The sequence below is a fragment of the Panthera tigris genome, chromosome B3, assembly GCF_018350195.1.
Source record: "Panthera tigris isolate Pti1 chromosome B3, P.tigris_Pti1_mat1.1, whole genome shotgun sequence".
In the NCBI taxonomy this organism is placed as follows: domain Eukaryota; kingdom Metazoa; phylum Chordata; class Mammalia; order Carnivora; family Felidae; genus Panthera; species Panthera tigris.
The window spans coordinates 83,215,966-83,241,489 of NC_056665.1; the positions used below are offsets into that span (position 1 = coordinate 83,215,966).

Below are 25,524 nucleotides of genomic sequence, written 5' to 3' on the forward strand. Positions count from 1 at the left end.
TGGAATTAGTTTGTTAACGACCAGAGAGGCCACTGATAGTGACACCACAGATCCCGGCCTCCATTCCTCTGTCCTGTCAAAGCCTGTTTCTGAGTTGCCTTGTCTCACAGCCTACCTCCCCCAAAATTCAGCTAGCTCCTTAACGGATTCTTTTCTCTCCCAGTTTACCATGTCCTTAGTGTCAACCAGGCTATTTGCTGATCCCTTCTATCCTGAACTTTTTGTTCTCATTCTTTTTTTTTTTTTTTTTTTTAGCACCCCAGCTCTTACAGATACTTCAGCGCCACTGTAAAGAATTCCTCACCGTTGTGTCCCACTCTGCTTTCCCAGTTCCAAGTTCATGCCACTGACAGGTGGAAGAAGGTGGAGCAGCGAAGGGACATTTAAATTCCCAGATGGCTTTCACCATAGCACCCTCCTCTCTATAAAGATCAGGAACCAAGCAGAGAATGTATCATTGCCCCTGCCCTGTCTCTCCATAGTGGGACCACCTCAGCCACTTCTCATCCTTCTGACCTCAGGATTCTCTCTGCAGAGTCCTGAGCACCTACCGGAGTCCAGGCACTCCTGGGTCAGTTCACAAACGCACTGATCAGGTTGACAAGATTTTGCTCCTCTTTCTCTCTCTCTCATACACACACACCTCTATACAACTGACCCTCTGTGGCCTGAACACAGAACTTATAATCATTCCATTAACTCTCATGGGGCCAGGGAATTCCAAATTAAAATCCCTAAGCAGCCCACACTAATTCTATCATATCCTTCAGCTGTTGACAATGGTGCTGCCTAACCTATTTCCTTTTTTGGTTTTCTTTTATAGCGCTCTTACTTGAATACCAAATAGGTTTTTGCTCCAAGGCACACAAGTTGAATGACTAGTTTAGAAGAGACCATTTTAGAGGTTGGGGGTGGGGAGTAACTCTGTAAAATAGACATGGCAAGTCTCCCTCTTCTGACCAAGAGGGAACAGTGGTTCAGAAGTGTGGTGCAACGAAAGGGTACTGGACATGGAGTTGGACAACTTGGTCTCCAATCCAATTTCTGCTACAAACTATGCATCTTGGGCCCAACCTGGGTGAGCCCTGGTTCCTCCACCTCTGACACCACTGACATGGATCCAGGGGCACCTGACAAGGATGTTTCCAAGATTAAATTAAAAAAACATGCAACACACTCAGGGCACCTTTATGGCTCAGTCAGTTGAGCTGAGCATCCGACTCTTGATTTCGGCTCAGGTCACGATCCCAGGGTTGTGGGATCGAGCCCCATGTCAGGGTCTGTGCTGAGCAAGGAAGCAAGGAGCCTGCTCAAGATTCTCTCTCTCTCTCTCTCTCTCTCTCTCTCTCTCTGCCCCTCTCCCCCAGTCTCTCTCTCTCTCAAATACATAAATTTTTAAAAACCCTCAAATCTTTTTCTTAAGTTGCTACCAGGATCTGAAATTCTCCTGATTTTCCTCCTGCCTCACTGGCTGGTCCACCTCAGTCTTTGCTGGTTCCTCATTTGCCAATGTCTAAAGATTCAACCCTTAGATTTCTGCTTTCCATCTCTACTTACTCCCTTGGTGATCTTATCCAGTCACACGGTTTATAATACCATCTGTAGGCTGATGACTTGTACATTCCTATCTCTAGCCCAGAACTCTCCCCCTGAACTCTTGACTCCTATTTCCACCTGACTACTTATCATCTCAGCTTAGGTGACAAACAGGCATCTCAAACTATACTTTCCAACCCCACTCTCCTGCGGCCTTTCCTTGTTCAGTAAATGGCAATTCCATCCTTCTAGTTGACTGGATCCAAAGTCATGTAGTCACCCATGACTCATCTTTTTCACACCTCCTATCCATTCCATCAGCAAATCCTGGAATGGAGTTCTAACTTCAAAAGATATCCTGAAACAGATGGCTTTTCACCACCTCCACTGTTACCACCCTGACGCAAACCAACAGCATATCTTACCTGGATTCTTGCTAGCGTTTCCTAAGTAGTCTCCTTGGCTCTGGCCTTGCCCCTTCCACCCTCCTCAGGCTATTTTCAACACAACAGACACAGGGATCCTGTTAAAACCTAAATTAGATCATGTCAGGGGCTCCTGGGTATCTCAGTCGGTTCAGGGCCCTACTTCGGCCGGGGTCATGATCCCACGCTTCGTAGGTTCGAGCCTCGCGTCGGGCTCTGTGCTGACAGCTCAGAGCCCGGAGCCTGCTTCAGATTCTGTGTCTCCTTCTCTCTCTGCCCCTCCCCTGCTTGCACTCTGTCTGTCTCCCAAAGATAAAATAAAACATTAAAAAAAATTTTAATTAGATCATGCCATTCCTCTTCACAAAACTGTCCCAATTTCTACCTATCACATTCAGAGAAATAACTGTAATATATCACTTACTAAAATATGGGGGGGATCAGACCAGTGCCTGCTTCATAGAGTTGTTGTGAGGAGTAAGAGTCACCATGTGTAAAGCAGTTAGAACTAATACTATTGGGTGTTTACCACAGAGCAAGCACTGGCCTACATACTTTATATATATTAACTCATTATGTATCAGCTCATTAATTCTCATAAGAATTCTGAAGTATGTACTATTACTATACCCACCATACAGCTCAGGAAATCTCATTACAGAGAGGTTAAATAACTCCCCCCAGGTCACACAGCTGGTGAGCGGCAGAACTGGGCCTCCACTCCAGGCAGTGGGCCTCCAAAGCCTGTGCTTTCACTACCCTGCCTTCTGTCTGTCACACAAGACGACTTAGATGCTGAATAATATCTTTAGATATGATGCTGAATAATATCCCATCATACAGAGGGACCATTATTTTACTTAACCAATTCTCACTAAGTCCTCAGATCATTCCAGAGCTTCTCACTCAAGCTACTAAATTCATTTACTCAATAAATATTACTGAATGACAATATACTAGGCACTGGGTACACACACAGTGAGCAACCAAAAAACGGCCACAAAACTGTTGTCAGGAAGCTTTCATTTTTTAGAAGTACTTTGTATAATGGAAGGATCGCTAGAGGTCTGATTTGCTTAATGACTTGATTGTTCTCTGCTGAGGTGATCAGACTCAGCTTTATTCATTTGACACATCTCTTGGGCAAGGCACTTAGCTAAATTCTGTGGGAGGAACAAAAATGATTTAGAAACGGACCTTGCTCTCAGGAGGTTGTACATTAACATGTGCCCAAGTATCTCCAGGCAGCAGGTCTTGTAGAACTTGTTTCTGGGTCTATCCTGTGCCTTTTTCATTTGCATACCCGTCATTAAACATCTAAGCTCCCCAAAGGGGTAGAACATTCATGTGGTTTCCTTCATCTCTTCCCACAGAGCCTAGAAGAGTGCTTTGAAAAAAGTAGCTTCACAAATTTATTTTCTTTACAGAGTGTCAAGTTCTAGAATGATTCCTCAAAAAACTAGTTGGCCACAAATTTGATCCCCTCATTGTTGTGCCTTTATTAAAGCCACAGGAATTTACTCCAACAAAAGACAGAAGAAGAAAAGAACTAAGACTGTAAGGTACCTTTTTATAATTATGAACATTTTAATTATTGCCTCCCTGCCTAGTTTAACCATTTAGCCACTGCGATGGAGGAACCCATCAAATGAATGCTTGCTTCAAAGTACAAAAGGTGAATCATCTCACATTCGCACACACACACAACACATGCACATGCGACTCTTCAATGATTTCCCATCATTCTTGAGGAAAAAATAACCAAATCCTCAGCAAGGCCTCCAATGCACAAGGCCCCAAGGGGCCCGGCTATGCCTGCCTGTTCAGCCTGGCCTCACATGGTACCACAACGGATCTTGCTTTCTGCACACCAACTATAGGGCATGGCTGTGGTTCTCCAAACAAGCCTGCTCCAATCTGCCATAGGACTTTTGCATGTGCAATTTCCTTTTCCTAGAAAGCATTTTTTTCTCCAACCTTCAGATTCAACTCAATCAATACTTCCTTGGGCAAGCTTCACTAGCCCAGGGCCCCAGACTCCACCTGGCATCATACCTTCTCAGAGCATCAGTACCTACCTCTCCTTCAGGCTCCTATTCATTTGTTCAGTCAACCCAGTTGTAATTTTACTTGTATATGTGGAAATATGTCATTAATGTCTCTCTCTCTCCTCCACTAAACTCTATGCCTCATGAGTGCAAGAACCACTTCTGGTTTTGCTCACCATTGTATATCCAGAGTTGAGCACAGTACTAGAAACCTTAAACAGTGATCATTCATTCAACAAATATATAATGAGCATGTGTTGTGTGCCCAGTCTTGTTCTGTGTGCTGGGAATATAACAGTGAACAAACCTAAATCCCTGCCTTTTTGGAACTTACATTCTAGTTTTGGAGGAGAGACAGTAAGCAAATAAACAAAGATGATTTCAGGGCATAAGTGGGATCAGGATATGACCACTGGGGATGGGGTGGAATACTATCTCAGACAATGACCAGGAAAGGCCTCTATCAAGAAGTAACATGTGAGCAGTCTTGAGTATTTTGACAGGGGGCTGGATTTTCAGTGCAAAAATTTTCCCAAAAATTGGGATAGTCCCAGGCAAACCAGAATAATCGACAGATCACCCTGGCAGAGAATACCGCTGAGGGCCTGGCTGCCTGCCTTCAGCCACTTACTCAGGAATACGTTTCTCTCACACCTTCTAAATCTCTTTTCCAGAAACACTTACTTTTTTGAGAAATTATTACAGCTTAGAACTTAATACTTTGTAATGTTATGAGAGGCTTCCCAGGAATCCACCCCCGACTCAGTTTAGGAATGATCTTGTCTTTGGGATTCCCAGACAGGTCAGGCCCCTTCCTGCAGCCCTCCAGCTTTTGGAGACCCATATTTGGATTTCCATTTGGGTGAAATCCTCCCACTAGGGAAAGCTCATTTCCTCCCTCCTTCTGGCTCACACTTCCAGCCTGGAACCTTCCCTTACAATATCCCTTGGCAGACTCCTTCTGCACTCCCTCCTGGCTGGCTGTGCTTCCAACAAGTTCCACTCAATAGCAAACTACCTGTAATAAACCACAGAGTGGCAGATCCCTACCCAGTGGTATTCCCCCTCCTTTGGGCCTCAACAATTTGTGGCTGACCCCTTGGCACAGGTCCTAATTCTTCCCCATTCTAAATGGTCTAAACTACCTCTTTAATGGATTTCAAAAACGGTTCACTGGCTGACCTTATTTTTTGTTTCATCTCCAATCAAATTCCTAAGCCATTAAGAGCTTCTCTTTTTCTGATACACTCTTTCCCACCTTCCCTCTCTCTGGCCTTCTCACCTTGCCTCTCCACCTCGTCCAACAGATCTGAGTGTCCCCAGCACTGTAGAGCCAAACCCACAGGGTTCTGGTCCCAACTCTCCTCTCACCAACTATGTGGACATTATCACCTACCTCATTGGGATGTTAGGAGGATAAAAGAGTTAATTTACATTAAGCACCTAGAACAGTAGTTCACAGTAGGCCTTCATGTGGACATACTGAACAGATGAAATGTTGGCTCTTATCATTGATCCGGAGGTCTAAGGGCCCTTTGTGCCCTGCTCCGAGACTAAGTGGCGGCCTTTTACGGTTTTAGTTGGAGACAAAACACCCTTCTTTTTTTTTTTTTTTTAATTTTTTTTTATCGTTTTTTTATTTATTTTTGAGACAGAGAGAGGCAGAGCATGAACGGGGAGGGGCAGAGAGAGAGGGAGACACAGAATCGGAAGCAGGCTCCAGGCTCTGAGCCATCAGCCCAGAGCCCGATGCGGGGCTCGAACTCACGGACCGCGAGATCGTGACCTGAGCTGAAGTCGGCCGCTTAACCGACTGAGCCACCCAGGCGCCCCAAAACACCCTTCTACCCAGATGCCTCCCCGCCAGATTTAGAACCCCTACAACTAGTATCTGTATTTAACAGAGCACATGGGGAAGAGGGGAAACATTGTAACAATCATCCCCTTCTTTTCCAGCAGAGTTTATCAGATGAAATGGAAAAAGAATACTAAGGACTAAAGCTGGATGGGAAGGACAGAATGTGTGGCTTGTTTGGAAGAGAAGGTGAGGCCCTATAAGGAGGAACATCATGAGGGCCCTGCGCTGGAGAAAAACCGAAGCGGAGGGCATGCAGAACCCAAAGGGTGTGGAGAGAAGAGATACAAAGACAAAATTCATCTAGGTTGACGGAACAAAGGCCTTTTCTAAATCAACACACCTCTCCTCTCCAGTTCTGCCCCAGTCAAGACCGGGCTGCTTACTCTTACTGCAGGCATCCTGGCCAAGAGAAAAAAGCCTGGATGTCCAAGCCAGCATAAACTGAAAGAAAATTCCAATTCTGCCATTTACTTATTGACAAAGTTAATTAACCTCTCTAAACCTCCTCCGTAAAAAACAACATAAAAACAAACAAACAAAAAACTCTCAAAGAGTCAAGTTGTGAGGATTACACAAGGTAAAGCCTGTGCAATGCCGGATTACCGCTAGCTCCTAAAGGTGCTCAAATCATTCAGCTTCGTCTAACCATTACCCCAGTGCAGGCCCTCAGTACACTCGGCTTTCTCAGCACAAACTCAGTCCATAACCTCTTGCACACTTTCATGTCTAGTTTTTGCATGCGATTTATCACATTTGATTCAATTCAACAAAGACTGTGTAGAATGCCAAGCACTGAACTGAGTGCTAGGGATGCAACAGGATCAAGTCCCTTCCCTCCTAAACTTGTAGCCTACAGGTGATTAAATATGTCGTTCCCTCAGTAATGAGCACTCCAATAAGGGAAATACAAGGCCTGTCGGAACACACAGAGCTCTCATATCACATAACAAGTGCATTCGTAAAATCCATGTCACTTAGGCTGTGTCAAGACTCAGCCATCAAGTACATCCACAATAGACATCTGCACGGACATCGCAGTGGAGTTAATTTTTATGTTGAAAGTAGTTCCAAAGTTGGCACTTAATTGAAAACTACATAAACGATCGCCTTAAAAAACAACAACCATATTACCAATAAAACACAGTACACACAGTTTTTATGTATAACCATGCCTAGTTACGTGTAGGTAAATATGTAAAAATCTATGATAATAAAGAACATTTAATAAGGAAGAAATATGTAAAATATAATTCTAAACTTATTATATAGAAAAAACCATAAATTGAATTAGATTGCAAAATCAGTGTTCTTCATGTAAAAACTTTTGGTAAAAATGCATGTTTATTTCTTTTTTTTTTTTTAACCTTTATTTTTTTTTAAATTTTTTTAACATTTATTTATTTTTGAGACAGAGAGAGACAGAGCATGAACGGGGGAGGGTCAGAGAGAGGGAGACACAGAATCCGAAGCAGGCTCCAGGCCCTGAGGTGTCAGCACAGAGCCCAACGCGGGGCTCGAACTCACAAACCACGAGATCGTGACCTGAGCCGAAGTCGGATGCCCAACCGACTGAGCCACCCAGGCGCCCCACCTTTATTTATTTTTGAGACAGAGAGACAGAGCATGAACGGGGGAGGGGCAGAGAGAGAGGGAGACACAGAATCCGAAGCAGGCTCCAGGCCCTGAACCATCAGCCCAGAGCCCGACGCGGGGCTTGAACTCACGGACCGCAAGATCGTGACCTGAGCTGAAGTCGGACGCTCAACCGACTGAGCCACCCAGGCACCCCTTAATGCTTATTTCTGATAAATGAAGTCCTAAGGGGCCAGGGTACAGCTGCAATACAATGCACATTCACACCCTTCAACCACCCTGGGCTTTTCTCAAAAAATATACATAAGGGCAATTGCCTCAAGAAATTCATCCTTTGATTCTTGTAGGATCTGGCTGACTTTACAAAGTAAAGAAAGAAAACTAGCCCCAAACCTTATTAGCCTTATATCCTTGGACAAATGATAGAATCATAAACTCTCTAGGTTTTAAGAGAACTTAAAGATCACTAGCCCAACCTCTCATTTAGATATTTCAGTTTCTCCCAAGGGATCAAACAGCCTCTACTTAGATCATTCCAGGAGCTAGAAACTACCCATTCCACCTAGGAAAACCTCCAGCAAGAGGTAATTTAAACAATTACTTCAAAGGTTTAATACATCAAAATAATGTGTTGCATCAGGATCTTCCTGGTGTTGCTTCCCTTTAAAAATATTATGAAGAGGGCACCTGCGTGGCTCAGTTGGTTGAGCATCTGGCTTTTGACTTCAGCTCAGGTCATGATCTCAGTGTTCATGAGATCGAGCCCCACATCTGGCCCTGCACTGTCAGCACAGAGCCTGTTTGGGATTCTCTCTCTCTCTCTCTCTCTCTCTCTCTCTGTCTCTCTCTCTCTGCCTCTCCCCTGCTTGAGCTTTCTCTCTCTCTCTCTCTCTCTCTCTCTCTCAAAAATAAACATTAAAAAATATTATGAAGAATTTACTCTGCAATATCCTTAGTATATAAAAGGGTCACACAAACTGAGAAATCACTAAGATCTCAATAAATAAAAAGATAAACAGATAATCACAACATTTGTATTAAAAGGTTCAGTCTAGCTCATTTAGTAGGCAAAAAAAATCACATCTTAATCCATTAAATAACAAAAGTTACGAAAATTATAATATGCAATATTAGCAAAGGAACAATGAAACACACTTAGAAACCGGTAGAAAAATTGTAGAGTGCAAAAAAAAAAAAAAAAAATTGTAGAGTGCTACAAGTTCTATGTATTTCAATTTGACAATACTCGTTTGTCAAAGAATAAAAACCAAGAGCACCTGAGGGGTTTTTTGTTTGTTTTTTGTTTTTTGTTTCGCCCTAAATCATAGCTGAGCCAACGAATCTACCAGGCAAGGGAATACACACCAATGGAGACATTTGCAGAATAGTACCCTAAAGGAAAAGTCAGGGTTTTGTTGTGTTTTCTTTTCTTTTAAGTGTTAGGAAGGAGGAACGCCAGGTGGTTACTCTAGTTAAGCACCAAAAACTAGCACTCTGGGTAGGCAGTTGGTTTCAACAAGTGCCATTACTCACCCCTCAGAAGAGTCTTCAGGCAGGTCCTGAGATGGGGCCTGAGTTGAGGGGGGAGGTCCCTTAGAGTTCAAGGTCCTCTATTAGCCTCAGCTGCTTAGAACCAGTTGGATGAAAGATCATTTTAGTTTTAATATTTCCTAGGCAAGTTTTGCTGTAAACCGGATTTTTTTCCTTGCGTCCATTCCTTCAACACTGCACATTAACCAACTCCATGCTGGATGCCAGCAATACGGCAATAAAGAAGGCCAGTCCAGTCCCTGCATTCATGGAAATCGCCACTTGGCAATGTGATCTCATCATGAAAATGTTTATGTTATTGGAGCGAAAAATGCCCCTTTAGGAAATGGATGCTAAGGAGATAATAAATAAAATGGTCAAATATTTATACACAAAGATACTCATTAGAGTGTTGCTTAGTCAAAAAATGGAAACAACCTAAACTTCTAACAATGTTGAAAAAATATAATACATTCATAACTTGACCAATAAAGATTTAAGGACATGGGAAAATGTGTATGATATAACATTAAGCAAGGTAAATAACAGAACACAAATTGTGGTCCCAATTGTATTGAAATGAATTTTTTTAATACGTAGGAAAATATACCTGAAATGCTAACATTATCGGTGTGTGTGTGTGTGTGTGTGTGTGTGATTATAAAGGTTTTTTCTTTATATTTTAGTTTATTTGTTTTTACAAAATCATGTATTAATTTTATAATCTAGAAAGACTTTGGCAAGCCCCCACCCCCTCCAAAACAACAAAAAATCAAGACAAAAACAAAGTAGGCAAACTGGTGTGTGCTCTCTACAAGTGGCTTAGCTCTGTGTTTGTAGTCAAGATCCTGTAACCAAGTGTTCTGCGTCTAAAGGCAAAATTTCCATGAGAATTAACTCATTTTTGTTCCTACTGACTCTATAGAAACAGTGTTCTCCATGGTTTACCCCAGATGAGCAAACAAGAGTGACACAGATTTTTCTGAAGTGGACAATGTCTCTCTCCTCTCACCCCTGATATTGTATGACCAAGGAAAAGAATCCCGCCTCTCATTTCTATGGGCCATGGTAGTTAAGGAAACTCCTTCGAATACATTCTCTTGAACCTCATAGCAACCCGAAGTGCGAGGAAGCTCAATGATGTTAGTCACACTGCCCAGAGTCACTGGCAATGACCAAAGCCTCAAGATTCAGAGGTGGGCCTAGTGCTCGGGGTCCGGCCCTTGTGCACCGCACCAGCAGGACCCTCATCCATGGCAGGCATCCAAGGACACCCTCGGTGTATTTGACGAGGACTAGCCAGTTATTCAGCTAACACTGGTCATACTGTAAGCTCAGCTGTGTCCATTTAAAGCCTACCAAAAAGGTAACAGCTGTGTAGACAGCGGGACAATTTCACCTATTAATATAAACTCTCCCTCCCCCAGAGCACCCCCCCCCCTCACTCCCAGGACCCCTTTTTCCCTCTGTAACTGGTCTTCCCAGGGAACACAGGAGAACAGAAGACGATGCTAAAATAGGCTATTCCAGCAATAAAATTTATTTACCCAAGAACTAAGTACTTCTACGTCTAAGGTACAGCCAACTGCTTTCTTACCAAAGGATAAAATACCTAAACATACACTTTGATTTCCTCATCTGTCAAATGGATTGAACAGCGCCTGCCCTTCCTATCTTTCCCATGTCACGGGGTTGTTTTAGGGATCAGATGAAACAAAGAGAGTGCGAGAGCGCCCGTAGACTACTAGATGGCTCTTTACTTAGGTAAGATGCTGTTAAGTGCAAACCCAGAGGCCGGGCCTCCGGCCGCAGTGGACACCCCCAGGAGCAAGAAGAGGCTAAGCCCTGCGCCCATGCGAACCTAACGTGATTCTGGCGGCCCCTGCCTAGCAGAAACTGTCGGGCGCTCTCGCTGCGAATCAAAGATCACAGCCCCGCAGCGGCCATAAAGCCGTAAAGAAGATCAAAATCGGCACCCAGCGACCAGCCCGGGGGTGAAGTCCTCGGCAGGCGCGCGGCGCGGCCCCGCGCAGCTGCCCGCGAAGAACCACAAGGGCGCGCGGGCGGCGCAGGCTTGGCCCCTCCTTCCCCCTCCCCCCCACCCCCGCCAGGCCCGGCCCGGCTCGGCTCGCCGCTCACGTAGCGAGAGCGTGAGTCAGCGCGCTCGGCCGCACCCCTAAGCCCGGGGAGAGTTCCCTGGAACCGCGCCGGCCAGCCGCACGTCCCGCCGCCCAGCTCCGCGGGCCGATCCGCCGAGCTGTTCTCCGCGTGGGCGGCCGAGGCGGAGCGAGGGGCCCCGGGGGTAGCCGTTGGGAAAGCCACGCGGCCGTGGGGTTCGCCTTCCCTCCGCCGAGCGCCCCCTCGGCGCTGGCCTGGCGGGAAGGAGGGGCGGCAGGGTGAAGGGAAGGACAGAGCCTTGGACGGTGGTCCTTCCCCAGCGGGAACTCGACCTTCTTGTCCCTGTGTGCTTTCCTCTGAGCCGCACACTCGCCTGCTCACGTTTGGCCCGACTCGCTTGTTCCTCCCCGCCTGGGCTGTGGGGCCCAGCTGCGGGGGCTCCTGCCGGGGCAGACTGGGGGAGGGGGGCTGGGGTGAATACATTAGGGGGGAGGGGGAAGTCCCTTATCAACCTAATCGCACAGGCAGCCGGCGCTTAGTGGAGACGGCCTGCATTTCCTCAAATCTGCACCTGTTTAGTTACAACCACCAACTTTATAAGAGGAAATTGCCTACGTGCCTGACGGCTGAAGGACAGAATTAGAAGTACTCTTGACTGAACGTGTGAACACAGCAGTGCCTCCTGTTCAGCCCTAGACCTACAGGGTTGCAAAACTGGGCCTCCTGAGGGCAGAAAAAAGTCAAGTCCTCCTTTGCCCTTTGGTAAAATATTCTTTCCCAAATAGGGCAAGTTATAAAGCTTTCCTGTTCATGGATCTGTGATGTCCCTTTGTCATCTTTGAAAGCCTGTTAAGCCATGGGGTAGCCATGTTATGGGGAGAGGGCAGGAGAAAGGATGCTTATGAGGGGAAAGAGCTAGATGGGGAAGAGAAAGAGGAAATGTGAATTAGGAAAGGAGCACTGAACAAAGAGTAAAATGATAAACACAGTATTATTGAGCCCCTAAGGGAGGTGAGGCATGCTTGGGCACTGGAATGCAAAATAAGCGGCCCCCCATGGTCCCTACTCTCAAGGGTACCGTTGAGAGTGAACATCAACCAAGTAGAGAGTGAAACATAAGGGAGAATTAGTGTAATGGTTCAACACCCGCACTCGGAGCCTGGCCATCCGAGTTCCCATGCCAGCTCTGCAGCTTTCGGAGCCAACAGATGCCTTCAACGCCCTTCACCGTCCTTGTTTGAGAAATGAGAATGGTAAAAACAATACTTTTTAGGACTTTGCGGAGAACTAAATACATTAATACAAGCAAAGCACTTGAACAATGCCCTGGGTTCACTAGGCACTCAATAAATATTGTTTACAAAAAAAAAAAAGAAAATGAAGGAAGGAGACACCAGCAAGGTACAGCAAGGTACACCGAGTATGTGCTGCAGAACTCCAGAAGGTACATACACAGAAATGGGAATGGAACTTTCCAGGGCTCTGCAATGTGGGAGTCCTGAGTATATCTATGTTAATGTTGTTCATAATAGCAAAAAACTGAAAATTTAAGTGCACTTATTTATAAAACGTACATTCATACAATGGAGTAATATGAGAGCCATTAAAAGGATTCCATCACATCTATGTGTGTCAAAATGGGTAAATCTCAAAAATATATTGACTGAAAAACAGTTGAGTTGCAAAATAATGCACGCAGCGTGATCCCACTTCTATAAAGCATGCCCACACAAAAAGTCCATATATAATATTTATGTGAATTTTTTAATGCTGGAAGAAAACACACCAAACTTACATGTAAGTGAGCTATGGAACGTCACACAGTAAGTGAACAGTAAAGATAGAAATGGAAGCATATCCAACTCCCATCTGTGAATGCCTGCTCTTCTCCTGAGCCTCTGCTGAGCACACTTTGGTGGATGTCACCCTCTCTAGAAGCAGCTCGATGTAATGGTCAAGAATCCAGCGTTTGTAGTCACTCAGATGGGGGCTCAAGTTTGCCAACAGCTACAATTTGGGGCAAGCTACCCAACTTCTCTGAGCCTGTTTTCTCTTTTCTGAAAGGAGGAGAACAATGGCACTGGGGGTGGGGGGGAGGTACAGAATGGGAGCCCTCCATCAGTTGTGGCTAGATGTGGATCAGGAAGAGAAGTCTTATTTCTTCTCTTATGGCTGTCCTTTACCCTAGTAAAGGGTTAAATAGCTGTGTAGAAAAAGGATGAAAGCCTTTTGCCTCAGTCACGTGGGACTGAACTTGATATTGACATTCTAAGAGAGTTTTCAGGCCTAGGAACAGTTGTTTGAAGAATGCCCATCCCCCCCCTTAAAGAACCCGTTGTTTTTGTTCCTTAATAGCCAGAATTATCCACTCAAAGCCCCCATCTCCAAACAGGATGCTCTTACATTTGAAAAATCAGTCGGACACCAGTGCCTTCTGAAGGAAGCAGACAGAATTTGTGGTTAAATGAAACACACTAAGAATTTCTTCTTTCTCCCTTGGTTGCTCTCTCTCCCTGGCACCCATAAACAAAAGCGTCTAAGGGATTTTTAATTCTGCCGTGCTGAATATCTATGATTTAAACCTGATTCCCAGCTGCTCCTTTAGAACGGGTTGCACAAAATGTTGTTCAGTCCAACCAGCCCTGGGGAAGGGTAAACACGTACTGCTGGATGGTGGGACGTGCAGAACGTCAGGGGAGCATAACCAAGCAGAGTAAAGCATGTGCTGTGACTAATAAAGGGCGACCTGGGGTGTGGCTGTCATGAGAGAAGTCACCTCCCCACAGGGCCCCAGTACCTAAGAAAGTTTGGGAAAACAGCGACTGATTCCCAGGCAGTATTTACCCAGCCAGAGTGAATGTGGCTTTAGTTATCACATTCACACTTTTTGAAGCTGCCCTCCTGTGTTTGTTCAGGAAGCGGGTGCTGCCACAGGAAGCCTAAATGATCTCTTTGGGTAAGCCCCATATCTAGGAAGCCAGCAGCCCAGCCCACAGCAAGACAGAGAAGCCTCCACCCTCAGCCCTGGCCTGAGCAGAGATGCCCAAACATTTCCCCAGGCATCCCACCCCAGCACCCCTCCCTGTCTTTTGACCAGGGTTTGGCTGGGTTATGTAGGAAGCCTCCTGGCACAGGATAACATCATTGGCATAAGCAACCTTTCCTGCATGTTCCAGGACAGCTCTGGCCCCTACACCAAATGCAGTTTCTATTATTTTTCAGAGTATTCGTGGTAGGGATTGCATTTTTTTGTTTTTGTGTGTTTGCTTGTTTTTTGTTGTTGTTTTGCTGGTATAGATGTAACACATGCAAGTTGCAAAAAGAAACCAAAGTGAAACAGAAACATATGAAGAAGAAAATACCAACCACCCCTGTTCAAATTCGTGTCTCTCTAGAACCTGTGAAAGTGACCTGTGAATGGAAATTGGGTCGTTGTAATATAATCAAGAAGAAGCTATACTGGACTAGGGTGGGCCTTAAACATAATATGTCTTGTGCTTTGATAAGAATAGGGAATTTGGCCCTGACACACAGGGAGAATGCCATGTGATGACAGAAGCAGAGGCTGGAGTGTTGCAGCTGCAAACCAAGGATTGTTGGCCACCACCAGAAGCTATGAGGAGAAAAGGAAAGATCTTTCCCAAGAGTCTTCAGAGAGAACACGGTCCTGCTGACCTTGATGTCAGACTTCTGGCCTCCAGGACTATGAGACAATACATTTCTGTTGTTCTAAGCCACCCAGTTTGTGGTACTCTGTTAATGGCAGCCCTAGAAAACTCATACAACCGAAAACCCATCACACCCAGAGATAAACAATATTAATATTTTAATGTATGCCCTTTGATTCTTTCTATAGTCAAATTCGTCTTATGAAATAGATGGCCAATCTGTCTGTGGGAAAATTTCAGCTATACATCTCCTAATTGACTTCAGGCATCCATTGCTTTTTCAAATGACTAAGCAGCTGGGATATTACTGCGGAATATCCCCAGACTCATCCCTCCAGAGCCTAAGGCCCTAGAAAGGTCCTGATATCACCTCCAGGTGACTGTCTAAGTCATTCTGGGAAGGACTGTGCTAGCTGATCTGACTGGCAGACGTAGCCAGTAGGGCCTCTGTACCAATCACACTCTCTACCCCTGTGTTCCAGGGCACTGAGAGCTTCAACCATGAAACACTCTTCGCCCGAACTCTCCCCAGGTCCCGAGGAGAAAACTGACTACAGACCAAATTTCTTTACCTGGAAGATCAGCTGCTGTAGTTGTCAAACACCAGCCATGGGCCCAGTCACGCATACTAGAAAAGCACCCTAAGCAAAGGTTTTGGCTCCTCCTCTCCTTTTCATTACCACAAACATCTTCCCAAAATCTAAGTAAAATTCAGGTTCTGAAAACTTTCCCTGTGTACCATTTCATAAATCCATCCTCTTTCTACAGATACCCTAGCTGAGGCTTCAGATCAAGGTCAATATCAACAGTGATAAATCACGTTGATAGTATGTACCCTTGATAGGATGTGCCAAAAATTACACAATTTGCCTCTGTTAATCTTGTAACCAAGAACCAAACCCTATCTAATTGTTAGGAAAAACATCAGACATACCCAAGGTGAGAGACATTCTACAAAACACCCAAACAGTACTCCTCAAAACTGTCAAGGTCGTCAAAAACAAGGGAAGTTTGAGAAATTGTAATAGCCAAAACGAATCTAAGGAGACATGGTGATTAAATATAATGTGGCATCCCAGGTAGATCCTGGAACAGGGAAAAAAAAAAAAAAAAAAAAGGACATTATATAAACACTAATGTAATCTGGATCAAATATGATCTTTAGTTAAGAATAATGGATCAATAATGGATCAATATGGGCTTATTAATTGTAATAAATATGCCACACAAACGAATATGTTAATAATAGGGGAAACTAGGTGGGGTGCTATATGGGAACTCTCTGGACTATCTTTGTAATTTTTTTCTAAGTCTAAAATCATGCTAAAAAATAAGTTTATTTTAAAAAAGAATAAAGAAAAGGAAATTTTGCAGGGCACCTGGGTGGCTCAGTCGGTTAAGCCTCTGTCTCTTGGTTTTCAGCTTAGGTCATGATCTCACAGTTTCGTGAGTTCGAGCCCCATGTCGGGCTCTGCACTGACAGTGTGGAGGCTGCTTGGGATTCTCTTTCCCTTTCTCTCTCTGCCCTTCTCCTGCTCACGTGTTGTCTCTATCTCTCTCAATATAAATAAATAAACTTGAAAAAAAAAAAAAAGGGAAATTGTGTGCATAGGGCAAGGAGCTGCCTGTGGGTGAAGGTAAGGGTGAGGATGAATTATCAGGAGTATTATATCCCCTCCTGTCCTGAAAAACCAAAACACCATTAATCCCACCCACTCCTACCTTCCAAACACCAACAAGTGTGTCTAGAATTCAAAGAATTCATGGCTTTTCCAACAAAAGGTTTTATTTCAGAAAAGTAAAAACAAATCAACAGCATACAGGGTACTTGTTTACTACATTAAAATTGATAATAATATGGTCCTAAATTTTTCTTACCACTTTATTTACCACTACCTACCCTGCATAAATCCCATATTTTAGTCAAACTGTTCTAGACTGGTAGTTCCCAAACTTTGTTATGCATCCAAATCATCTGGCAGGCCTATTGAACAGAGATTTCTGAGTTCCACCCCTAGAGTTTTTTATTCATTAGGTCCAGAGTGGGGCCTGAGAATTTTCTTTTTTTTTTAAATATTTTATTTATTTTTTGAGAGAGAGCATAAGCGGGGAGGAGCAGAGAAAGAGAAGGGGACAGAGAATCTGAAGCTGGCTCTGCACCGACAGGCTGGCAGCAGCGAGCCTGACATGGGGCTCGAACTCATGAAACGAACTATGAGATCATGACCTGAACTGAAGTAGGACACTCAACTGACTGAGCCACTCAGGCGCCCCAAGAATTTTCATTTCTAACTAGTTTCTAGGTGATGTTGATGCTGCTGGTCTGGGGACTACAGTTAGAGAACTAATGGTCTAGAATTATCTTCTTTATCTACACAACATTTTTCCTTTTTATAATGGTGCCTTTGCACATTTAGAGTACTATCTGGAAGGCAATCAACATATTTAGTACTAGACAGCCAATAGATTTTTAGGCTACAACAGCGAACCAAAACAACAACAACAACAACAACAACACAAAAAACAACTGAGGTTCCTATCCTCCTGGAACTTACATTCTAGGAGTCAGACAGGCAATCAAGCAATCATTAAGAGAATTATAGTCTATGGAAAGTGCTCTGAAGGAAATAAACAGGGTTATACAACAACAACTAATTAAGAGTAGGAAGTATATGAACATATCTTGGATACCTGATCACCATCCATTCTCCCCATTTTCCATGCTTACACTTATCATGAATTTTTCAGCAATGTTGGGTGGATGGGATTGACCCCATCCATATCTCCATAAGTGGACTCTAACTGGCTTAAACCAACTAACACAGCAATCTTCCTGGCCCCAATGGTGTGATAGATGCTGTGGTGCCCAGTTCAGATGTCCTTTGCCAGGCAGCACACATATCCCCCAGGTGCTGTATTGACTGCTAAAGGCACACACCTGCCCTTTGTCTCCAGAGAATTCATTGCCCTGGCTGATGGGATCTGCCCAACCTGGGAGCAGTCCTCAGCCAACAACTGACTGATACATAGACACAAAAAGCTACATTACCCTTGGGGTGCCTGGATGGCTCAGTGGGTTAAGTGATCGACTTCAGCTCAGGTCATGATCTCATGGTTCATGGGTCTGAGCCCCACACAGGGCTCTGTGCTAACAGTTCAGAGCCTGGAGCTTCAGGTTCTGTGTCTCCCTCTCTCTCTGCCTGCACCCCACCCCCTTTGATACTCTGTCCCTCTCTCTCAAAAATAAACAAACACTAAAAAAAAAAAAAAAGCTACATTATCCTTGCATTGTGGTTTATGGTCCCTGTGTGCATCATGCCAAGGCTAGAATTGACCTGAGATTCTTAATTCTTCAGTATCTTTCCCTTCCTTATCCTGTTCCACTCTCTCCCTCACAAATATGTGAGGAAGGAAGGAAGGAAGGACTTTAATAGTCATCATACTGCACATTAGGTCTCCAAAACTTAATCACCTTATAACAAAGTTTGTATTCTGACCAGCATTTCCCCACCTCTCCCACCCTCCAGCCCCAGATAACCAGCACTCTACACCCTGTCTCTCTGAGTCTGACTTACTTAGATTCTACATCTAAGTGAGATCATGCAGTATTTGTCTTTGTCTGGTTTATTTCATTCAGTAGAACATCCTCCAAAATCATCTATGTTGTCGCAAATGGCAAGATGTCCTTTTTTTAAAATGTAATTTTTATTTTAAAGATTTTACTTTTTTTTAAGTAATATTTACACCTATATCAAGAGCTCATCTTTACATGAGATCAAGAGCCACATGCTCCATTGACTGAGCCAGTCAGGTGCCCCCAGATGTCCTTCTTTTTTAAGACTGAATAGTCTACATCTTCTTTATCCATTCATCCACTGACAGATAAGTAGACTGTTTCCATACGTTGGCTACCTGAATGACACTGCAATGAACATGGGACTACAGATACCTTTTCAAGATAGTGATTTCATTCCCTTTGGATATATACACAGAATTAGGATTGCTGGCTTATATGGTAGTTCTTCTTTTAATTTTTTGAGGAAACTCTGTACAGTTTTCCATAATGACTGTATAAATTTACACTCTCACCAACTATGTTTAAGTGTTCTCTTTTCTCCACATGCTCAACACCACTTGTTATCTTTTTACTTTTATAATAGCCATCCTAATAGGTGCAACATGATATCTCATTGTGGTTTTGATTTGTATTTCCATGATGGTTAGTGATGTTGAGCTTCTTTTCATGTACCTGTTGGCCATTTGTATGTCTTTTGGAAAAATGCCTGTTCAGGTCCTTTGACCAGTTTTTAGTCAGGTTATTTGTTTTGTTGTTGTTGTTGTTGTTGTTTCCTGCTGAGTTGTTTGAATTCCTTACATATTTTGGATATTAACCTCTTAGCAGATACATGATTTGCAAATATTTCCCCCAATTCTGTAAGTTGCCTTTTCATTTCATTGATTGTTTCCCTTGCTGTGCAGAAACTTTTTAGTTTGATGTAGTCCCACTTGTTTATTTTTGCTTTAGTTGCCTGTGCTTTTGGTGTCAAATCGAAAAAAAAATCATTGCCAAAATAAATGCTAAGGGGTTTCCTCCCATGTTCTCTTCTAGTTTTATACTTCTAGATCTCACATTGATGTTTTTAATCCATTTGAATTAATTTTTGTGTATGGTGTTATAAAATGGTCCAGTTTCATTCTTTTGCATGTGTGTATTCAGTCTTCCTGACACAATTAACTGTAGAGACTATCCTCTCCCTATTGTGTATTCTTAGCACCTTTGTTGAAGATTAGTTGACTGTGTATGAGTGGGTTTATTTCTGGGCTCTTGATTCTCTTCAATTAATCTATGTATCCGTTTTTATGCCTGTACCATGCTGGATTCTTTTTAATTTTTTTAAATTGTTTTTAGTGTTGACTTATTTTTTAGAGAGAGAGAGAGAGAGAACACGCAAGCAGGGGAGGGGCAGATAGAGACAGAGACACAGAATCTGAAGCAGGCACCAGGCTCAGCGCTGTCAGCACAGCGCCTGACACGAGGCTCTAACGCACAAGCCATAAGATCGTGACTTGAGCCCAAGTCAGACACTTAACTAACTAAGCCACCCAGATGCCCCATACCATGCTGTTTTGATAACTACAATTTGTAACATAATTTGAACTCAGGAAGTATGATGCCTCTAGCTTTGTTTTTCTTGCCCAAGATTGCTTTAACTATTTGGATTTTTTTTATGGCTTCATATAAATTTTATGATTGTTTCTCATATTTTTGTGAAAAAATGTCATTAAGATTTTGATAGGAATTACATTGAATCTGTAGACCACTTGGGTTGTATGAACATTTTAACAAAATTGATACTTGCAATGCATGAAAATGGGATAACTTCCCATTGATTGTGTCTTCTTTGGTTTCTTTCATCAGTGTTTTATAGTTTTCAGTGTACAGATCCTTCACCTTCTTGGTTAAACTTATTCCTAAGTATGTTATTCTTTTTGATGTTATTATAAATGGGATTGTCTTCTTAATGTCTTTTTAAGATAGTTTATGGTTGCTGTATAGAATGTAACTGATTTTTCTATGTTTTTATGTCTTGCAACTTTACTGAATTTATTAGTTTTAACAGTTTTTTGATGGAGTCTCTAGGGTCTTCTATATACAAGATTATGTCACCTGCAAACAGTGACAATTTTACTTCTTCCTTTCTGATTGGATGCTCTTTCTTTCTTTTTCTTTTTTTTCCTAACTGCTCTGACTAGGACTTTGAATACTATTTTAAATACAAGTGGCAAGAGTGGGCATCCTTGTCTTGTTTCTGATTTCAGAAAAAAAGCTTTCAGCTTTTCACTGTTGAATACATTAGCTGTTGGCTTCTCATATATGGCCTTTATTATATTTAGATACATTACCTTACACCTAATACATTGACAGCTTTTATCATGGAAGGATGCTCAATTTTGTCAAATGCTTTTCCTCCATCTATTGAGATGATCATATCATTTTTATCCTTTATGTTAATACCACATTTATTGATTTGCATATGTTGAACCATCCTTGCATCCCAGAGATAAATCCTACTTATCATGGTATATGATTCTTTTAATGTGCTGTTGATTTGGTTTGCTAGTATTTTGATGAGGATTTTTACATCTATGCTAATCAGGGATATTGGCCTGTAGTTTTCTTGTCATGTCTTTGTCTGAGTAAAGCTGGCTTGTGAAATGTTTGGAAATATTCCCTTCTCTTCAGTTTTTTTTTTTTTTTTTTTGGAGAAGTTTGAAAAAGACTGGTATTAATTTTTTTTTTTTTTTAATGTTTGATAGAATTCACCGGTAAGCCCCTGTGGGCTTGAGTTTTTCTTCGTTGGGAGATTTTTGATTACTGATTCACTCTCCTTACTCATTACTAATCTGTTCAGATTTTCTACTTCTTCATGATTCAGTCTTAATAGGTTATCTATTTCTAGGAATATATCCATTTCCTCTAGGCTATCTTATGGCTTTGTTGGTGTATAATGCTTGCAGTAATCTCTAACAATCCTTTGCATTTCTGTAGCAAAAACTGTAATGTTTCTGCTTTTTTTTTCTGAGTTAAGTCTTCTCTCTCTTTTTTGTTTGGTCTAGCTAAAAATTTGTCAATTTTGTTCCTCTTTTCAAGAAAAAGAACTCTTAGTTTTGTTCTTTTCTATTGTTTTCTATTGTTTTTTTCTTTTGTATTGTTTTTCTAGTCTCTATTTCATTTGTTTCTAATCGGATCTTTGTTATTTCTGCTGCTAACTTAAGGCTTAGTTTGTTCTTTTTTCCCCCTAGTTCCCTGAAGTTATTTAAGATCTTTCTTTTTTCTTAATTTGGTGTTTATCACTATAAACTTACCTCTTAGAAATGCTTTTACTGCTTCCCTCAAGTTTTGGTATGTTGTATTTCCATTTTCCTTTATTTCAAGATTTTTTTATTTCCCATTTGATGGCTTCTTTGATACATTGGTTGTTCAGGAGTATGCTCTTTAATTTCCACATATTGGTGAATTTCCTTTATTAGTGGTTGCTAGTTTCTTATGTGGTCAGAAGATACTTGACACTTTATAGGTATTTCTTATAGAGCACTTACACATGCATCAGACTCTGCTTTTGGAAAAATGGCCTAAGATAAACGAGCACAAGACCCATATAAGGACCATCAGAGTCAAGTTGTGTTTATCTTAGTACCCAGATGTTACATGAGTTGTTGACAGCCATTGGAAAGAAGAGAAGAATCAAGCCAACACTAAGGAAGTAGGGTGAAAAATAGAAGACAAATCTTGGTCATTTAGTTTAAACTATGGCTATGGTGTATTCTTAGGCCAGATCTATGACAGATAGATAGATAGATAGATAGATAGGTAGATAGATAGATAGATAGGTGAGACAATAAATTACATTTTTATAATATAAGTCAATTAAGCTAGAATTACTGCAAGAAAAATTATCCCTAGTGATACACTGAGGTCATCAAAGAAGGTGACTCTAAAAAGACATTTAGAATGACATTTAAAGCATGGGAAAGAGTCGTGCAAAGAGGCAGAAAAAGGAAAGGAGAAAATAACTACTGCAGAGACCATTTAGTGGGAATTTAGCAACTGGAGCAACTTAGAGGAGGCCAATGTGAGCAAGGTGGAAAAAGGTAGGACACAAGATTGGGAAGATGAGCAGAGACATCATAGGTCTTATGCAGGAAAGGTGAGTGGAACTCTAGTCAGCAAACCCTTACTCAAAGAAAAGACCTTCTCTTAACATCAAAAGATTGATCAATACTTCTTACTCAATAGTCTCCGGAGGCAAGGGAAACAAAAGCAAAAATGAACTATTGGGCCCTCATCAAGATAAAAAGCTTCTGCACAGCAAAGGAAACAATCAGCAAAACTAAGAGGCAACCAACAGAATGGGAGAAGATATTTGCAAATGGCATATCAGATAAAGGGCTAGTATCCAAAATCTATGAAGAACTTATCAAGCTCAACACCCGGAAAAACAAATAATCCAGTGAAGAAATGGGCAAAAGACATGAATAGACACTTTTCCAAAAAAGACATCCAGATGGCTAACAGACACATGAAAAAATGCTCAGCACCACTCATCATCAGGGAAATACAAATCAAAACCTCCATGAGATACCGCCTCACATCTGTCAGAATGGGTAACATTAACAACTCAGGCAACAACAGATGTTGGCAAGGATGCAGAAAAAGAGGATCTCTTTTGCACTGCTAATGGGAATCAAACTGGTGCATCTGCTCTAGAAAACTGTATGGAGGTTCCTCAAAAAATTAAAAATAGAACTACCCTATGACCCAGCAATTGCACTACTAGGTATTTATCCAAGGGATACAGGTGTGCTGTTTCGAAGGGGCACATGCACCCCAATATTTATAGCAGTGCTATTGACAATAGCCAAAGTATGGTAAGAGCCCAAATGCCGATGAACGGATAAAGAAGATGTGGTATATATGTACAATGGAGTATTACTTGGCAATCAAAAAGAGGGTGGGAGGGATGGGCTAAATGGGTAAAGGGCATTAAGGAAGACACTTTGTTGGGATGAGCACTAGGTGTTATACATAGGGGATGAATCACTGGAATCTACTCTTGAAATCATTATTGCATTATATGCTGACTAACTTGGATGTAAATTAAAAAATAAATATTTTTTTAAAAAAGGACTGATGAATGATTTTACATTTAGAGAGTTTAGGTGAAAATTTTATGTTGAAAGTAAATATGACTCATTTTTTATGATTCCCCATTTTAAAGTTTTCAATTAAGCAACTACCCATTGCAGATCTCATCAGTTCAGAGCATTGTTACTCTATCCTATCATATGCATGTACTATAATCTATTTAACCTTATTGATTGTTGCCAGTGTTTCATTTAATTAACAGTGCTGCAGTGAATGACCTTGTACATACACCTTTGCAGTTATTGGAGTAAACCTGTAATTTTATAAACATACAATTTCTGAATCACAAAGAAGCCACATTCCCATTTTAAATAAATGTTGCCAATTTATTTCTAAAATTATACACTAATTTATACTCCATTTACAACAAAACTTACTGGACATTTTGTCAATTAAAAAAAATACATTTTCCAATCAAATAGGCCAAAAAAAATGCTTTCATTTACATTTCTTTAATTATTGAAGTGTATTTTTATTTGCATTCGTAATTTTTCTCTTATAAATACACAATTCATGTCTCTTTAAACTTCTGTTCAGTTATCTTTTTATAGACTTGTAAAATTTCTTTGGATATTATAAATATCAGCCCTTTATTTTCCATATGTGATTTAAATATTTTTCCAATTGTCATTGGTCTTTGACTTTGTTTATGGTGTGTTTTATATTTTTATGTAGTGAAAATCACTCTTTTAAAAATGCCTTTAGGTTATTTTTTCATGCTTGGAAAAGACTTTATGGCATACCTCAGAGATAATGTAGGTTCAGTTCCAGACCACTGCAATAAAGCAAATATCACAACAAAGTGAGTCAAATGAATATTTTGGTTTTTCAGTAAAAGTTAGGTTTATACTACATTGTAGTCTACTAAGTATGCAATAGCATTATGTTTAAAAAAACAATGTACATACCTTAATCTATAAATAATTTCTTAAAAAATTAAGTACATAAGAAATACTTTCTTGCTAAAAAATGCTAACCATCATCTGAGCTTTCAGCGAGTTTTAATCTTTTTGCTGGTGGAGGGTCTTTCCTCCATGTTGGTGACTGCTGACTGCTGACTGTTCAGACTGCTGAAGGGTGGGGTGGCTGTGGCAATTTCCTTTTTTTTTTTAATTTTCAAAAACTACTTAAAAATATGGAATGCTTCACAAATGTGCGTGTCGTCCTTACGCAGGGGCCATGCTAATCTTCTCTGTATCTTTCCGATTTTAGTATATGTGCTGCCAGAGCAAGCACTGGCTATGGCAATTTCTTAAAATAATATAATAATGAAGTTTGCCACTTGGTTGACCCTTCCTCTCCAACGATTTCTCCATAACATGCAATGCTGCTAGGTTGCATTTTACTCACAGAACTTCTTTCAAAATTAGAGTTCTCTCAAACCCTGCTGCTGTTTTATCAACTAAGTTCTAAATCCTTGGTTGTTGTTGTTTCCACAGTCTTCACAGTATCTTCAACAGAAGATTCTACCTCAAGAAACCACTTTCTTTGCTCCTCCACAAGCAACAACTCCTCACTTGTTAACATTGTATCACGAGATTACATCTGCAGTTACTCCTTCCACTGAAGTCTTGAACCCCTCAAAGTTATCCATGAGGGTTAGAATCGACTCTTCCAAATTCCTGTTAATGTTGATGTTTTGACCTTTTCCCATGAATCACAAATGGTGTCCAGAGTGGTAAATCCCTTCCAGAAGGTTTTCAATTTACTTTACCCAGATCCATCAGAGGAGTCACTGTCTATGGCAGCTGTACCCTGATGAAATGTATTTCTTAAATAATAAGACTTGAAAATCAAAATGATCCACAGGCTGCAAAATGGATGTTGTGTTAGCAGACATAAAATAACATTAATGTCGTACATCTCCATCAGAGCTCTTGGCTGACCAAGTAACTTGTCAATAAGCAGTAGCATTTTGAAAGGAATCTATTATTCTGAGCAGTAGGTCTCAACAATGGGCTTAAAATATTCAATAAGCCATGTTGTAAACAGATGTGCTGTCAACCAGGCTTTATTGTTATTTATAGAACATGGGCAAAAG

At 41.7% G+C, this 25,524-nt stretch overlaps 1 non-coding gene across 1 annotated transcript; it reads right to left on the minus strand.

Annotated features, from left to right (window-relative positions):
* Window positions 1–24,612: 24,612 nt before the first annotated feature.
* LOC122239783 lies at window positions 24,613–24,719 on the minus strand. Its single transcript, XR_006219167.1, has one exon. It is a non-coding gene; the product is annotated as a U6 spliceosomal RNA (small nuclear RNA).
* Between the last annotated feature and the right edge of the window lie 805 nt (window positions 24,720–25,524).